The sequence below is a fragment of the Octodon degus genome, unplaced genomic scaffold, assembly GCF_000260255.1.
Source record: "Octodon degus isolate 3935 unplaced genomic scaffold, OctDeg1.0 scaffold00063, whole genome shotgun sequence".
NCBI lineage: Eukaryota > Metazoa > Chordata > Mammalia > Rodentia > Octodontidae > Octodon > Octodon degus.
The window spans coordinates 7,997,057-8,002,103 of record NW_004524639.1 but is presented as its reverse complement, the minus strand read 5'-3'; positions in this window follow the sequence as shown (position 1 = coordinate 8,002,103).

Genomic DNA, 5,047 nt, shown 5'->3' with positions numbered 1-5,047 from the left:
TCTCTCTCTCTCTCTCTCTCTCTCTCTCTCTCTCTCTCTCTCTCGTATTTTAGGGAAGGGTTTACAGGGTGTTCAGAGTCTCACTACTAGATTGGACTCGTAGTGATCCACCTGTATACAACCTCCCAAGATCTGGGATCACAGGAGCGCGCCACCACGCCAGTCTCAATTGCCATTTCAGAGCACCCCTGGGGCAGGCCCAGCAAGGCACAGGAGTCTCTTAAAACAGTCAAGAAGACAGCTAACTGGAACACCCCACAATGGTGCCTTCTCTACCCTCCAGATTCTTTTATGAACCTCGCAATAAGTAGAAAGACAGAGGCTCTCAGTGGTCCTTGGGAAGTGAGAGAACTCAAGTTAGAGACCACTCATCCAGAAGAAGTTCATAACATCTTGATTTATTGAGAACAGCCCTACAAACACGACAAAGTCCTTGAGTTCTGGCTATGCTAAAGACTGGCTGTGGGACCTTGGGCAAGCCACTCCCTCTTGCTGGTTCTCAGGTAACCACTGCATCTGGAGTAGGAGAATGGACTGGCCCAGCACCAAGGTTTTTCAACTCATATTCCACAAGCTTTTAAGTGCTTGAGTGACACTGGTGCTAGAGATGAGACAAAATGGATGATACTCAGGGTCCCCTGAGCCTTCCTTCATGGGATCTCTGTGTGCATGGCTTTAAAAACGGTTTCAAAACACTGATCCCATGGCTTTGCTAAGAAAAGATGACTTCCTTGGCTGCTTCCCTGGCCCCAGAAGGCAGGCACCCAAGGGGTGTGGAAGCAGCCACACCAAGAGAGTCCCTGAACCCCAAAGGTGTCCCAACGCTTCATTTTCTCATACGTCAGACAGCCTGAGCACTGCTCCTGTCCTAGGCCTTCTCCCTCACAATCTCGACTCTGAAACCTAGGCCACTTCAGCCAAGCCCCCTAAAGAGCAGTAGGGTGAGGGGGCTTGGGTCAGAGAGATTTAGCAGGGGGACAGACCCGAGCTCTCTCTCTCCCTTGGGAGAGAACAGCAAGAGCCAAGCCTCCAGTACACTGAGCCAGTAGCTCAGCCTCAGCCTCCCAAAGTCCCCAGGGTGTTCTAATTGAGAGTACAGGGTGGAGGCCTAATCTGCAACTGGGAAAAAGCCTACCCAATGCTCGAGTATTGTTGTCATGGAGACTCAGGAAGGTGTTATTAGCATCTTTTCAACTTGGTGGCCCTGTGTGGTCCAGTCCCTTGCAATCTTAGCAATAGTGCACCATCACCCTAGCAACCCATTACCCTAGTGTTGTTACCATGGAAACCCAATGCGAGGTCGATCAGCTCAGGAACTTCCCTAAGGAGATAGCGCTTGGGGATCTGCCTCTGGCAGCGCCCACTCCTCAGGGTTCCAAATGACAGTGGCCTGTTCAGTGGACACCGAAGGTAGTTTAGGGTCTTTTCTAGAGTGAGCTCACGCTGGAGTGAGTCCATGTGACAAGAAACAATTTGGCCCCATAGAGTAGCAGCTCTTTGCCTCGTTACCATGGAAATGCTGCTTTTAAGGATTTCAAAGCATGATGTAAAACTAACTCTTAGGAAATTGAGGCTGGCGGGAAAGCAGGCTGTAAAATGGTGCTTCATTCACTTGCCTGTTCATTCATTTATTCATTCAGCATTTAGAGAGCACCTGTAAGTACAGTGGGCTACTGCACTCTGGGCTGGAGCTGGAGGAAGCAGCTCCCTCTCAGTCACTCTCCGCAACTGCACAGAGCAGCCAAGTGGAGAGAACCATTTTCCTTTCTACTTGAAGTTGCATTGGATGAAAAGGTGCTAGTGTGACATGGGAGTGGGATCAGAAGGTCTTTGTGTTTTGGAGGGTGCACGGAGAATTCTTGTTTTCTGTAGCTTCCATTTTTAGCCTATTTCCTGCTTGAGTCTTCTGGAAACTTAGATCTTTGTATGATCTGAATCATCAAAGGTCTAGCCAAACGTGCCGGACAGCCACAGCTGTGTGAAATCAGAATAGGATACCTCGGGGAAGAAGGAGCTCCCTGTCACAGGAGGTATGCAAGCACAGGCAACTAATTGCCCAGTAAGGCTGGGGTGGCATAGTGATGCACAGCACAGGTTCTAAAGCCAGTCAGGCTATAAATCTTGGCCCAGTTTGCACCTTTGTCATTTTTGGCAATTAAGTTTACTGAGCTTTGCTTTCCTCATCTGCAAAATTGGGATAATAAGAACTATTACCTCATGGATTTATTGTGAGGATGAATATATATATATATAATATATATATATATATTATATATATATAATATATTATATATATATTTGGTACAAGGTCTCACTATGCAACTTGGACTCATAGTGATACTCCTGTTTTCAGCTTCCCCAGCACTGAGATTATAGGCATGTGCCACTGCACCTGGACTCGGTGGCTGGCCCAGTATGCCCAAGGACAGGCCTGCACAGCCTGTGGTGGCAGGGATTGAACCCTGGTCCCTGTACTTGCCTAAGCAGGTGCTTAGTCCACTGAGCTATCTCACTGGCCCTGAATATAATATATGCAAAGCAATTAGAATAGTACCTAGCTTATAAATGCTCAATAAATGTTGGCTTGTATTGTCTAATGGCAGTTAACTGAAGTCCCTACCAAACTTGGGATACTATTTGACTATTAGTGACAGATCTCTCTATACACTCCAGGAATAAAAATTGGATTTTGGCAGGGTTAGGACTCTGTGCAGACCAGGAGCTGACTGTAGGTAGCACTTCACAGCTGTGAGCACACCCCTGGTTTTCTTTTTCAAGTGCTTTTGGATTCAGAGTCTCAGTGGAGTCTAAAGATACAGCACGAGGCACAATGACAACCCCTACATTATGGACAAGGGAAGTGTAGCTAAGATGGGGACAGTGATCAGCTAGCAAGTGGCAGAAGTGGGGTGGATGCTTCTCTTCTCTCCCACCACTTTCTCCTCTTCAGGGCCACCCTACAGGAGGACAGCACCTGGGAAGTGCAAGTCGTGTAGTGGCAAAGGAGGAGTCGTACTGAGTGATGGCAACTTTGGAAAGTTGCTCTGTGCTGTTTATGTTTCTGTGAGGAAGAGCCAAGGCCGAGGCTGAGAGTTCGCGGAGCAGGGCATTTCCTGGAAATGCTGCGGGTGTGGCTGGTGTGCTCCACCCATGGGCAAAGGACAAGGCCAGGCCTGAGGATGAGCCCTTAGTGGAAGCTGCTTACTGGAAGCTGAACTTGGCTCCTCCAGAGCTCCCATCCCTTCTGAGCTCACTTGGAAAGCTTCCCCCCTGGTTAAAGGCCAAAGGGGCCATTACAGCATTCTGACATTTCTGTTTCTAAGCTGACGGTGCCTCAGGTATTTTACTGATAGCTCCTGGTCTCATCAAGGCATTTGGCCTGCTGTGTCTATGAAGGTGGGCTAGCGTTTTCATGCCATTTGGAGCAGCAGCAAAAGGGAGCTGTCAAAAGAATGAGACCTTACTGCTAGACTTGAGAAAAGAGTAATACTATGACTCCTGGCCTTCTGAAGCTCTGGATTACAATATATATGTTATCTGGGAGTGTGGGAAATCGACAGAGGTGGCACTTTTCGAATTCTTTGATAAGCAGTATGGCACAGGAACTGACTAACTGGAATGTACTGGCCAGAAACACCTGGCACGGCTGCACCAGCATAGACAGAGAAGGAGCAGCCGTGGGTGTGGGCCTTAGCAGGAGGCGGCACCTGGGAGCACATGCCGCAAGTAGGTCTGCTTGTTGCCACCAGAGGCCACACGATTACCCGCAGAAGCTGCAGGGGTACAGGAAATGGACCTCCTGTGGGGAAGACTGGTGGCAACATTGAGTTCGCTGAAGGAAGACCTCCTTGCAAGAGTCTATGTCAACTCAACCTGTAAGGATATCAAGGGAACCCACTTCTGCTCTTTGCCACCACAAACTGTACCCCTGTACATTTGGGTGCCACTTTCTCTCTGTCCCACCCACATACCACGCACAAGCACGCTTAGCTTACCCACAGACTAATACCGCCCACAGAAGAATAAATAGCCATTCAGGGTTCAACGCTGGCAAACGGGAGCTCAGGGAGGGTGGAAATCGCTGCAGTTCCAAGACATGGCCTGCAGGGGGCAGCCTCTCACGCCGTACTGGATTTCAAGGGCGGCTACGCTGGCGGGCAACAAAGGGAGGATGAGAGACTGCAATAAAGGAGAGCAGACGAGAAACTTTTCAGGTATTTAGCCAGTCTGCAAAGTGGTTCAGGTGCGCACAGTCACCGAGTGGTGTGGCTAGCACGCCTCAGTCCCTGCTGAGCAGCTGGTGAAATTAGAGCATGCAGGAGAGAAATGTCTTAGCTACCGAAGTGTACCCCGCTGCTGAGTCTAGAACCAGGAAGCAAATCAGCCAACCTGCAGGAGTTAATGGAATCCTGCATTGGGAAAGTCACAGCCTCTTCGGACATGCTTCCTTTTCTATGAAGGAGTTTAAGAATAACTCATGGAGGGCCGGGGAGATGGCTCAGTAGAATAAGCGCTTCCCTGGCATGTTCAATCCCCGGTTCCACAAAAAATAAAAAAATTAAAAAAAATAACTCACGGGCTGGGGATGTAGCTCAGTGACTGCCTACCGTGCAAGGGGCCCGGGTTCAATCCCTAATACTACAATGACAATAAAAATAACTATTACTATTATTACTGTCTGCTCCTTCCCTTCTTGGTGCTTGGACAGCAGCCCTGTGCTCTGGCCACAAGGACCACCCACCTCCTGCTTGCCCTCTACTCACCACTGAAGTCTCAGCTCGCGTTTCTCTTGCATGAAATCTTCTCTGACCCTCACTCCCTAACTAGCTGGTGTTCAAAGTAGGAAACATCCCAGAACTCAAAGTTTTTCTTCCAGAGTTCTTGGCACAGCCCCTGGGCGGACATTTGTTGTGATTTTTTAATAATATCTGTCTCCCTGTCCAGGTCATAAGGAATGTGGTATGTAGTGGGCACTCAGTAAGCATTTGGTGAATGTGATGAAAATAATCTCTCTCTCTCTCTCTCTCTCTCTCTCTCTCTCTCTCTC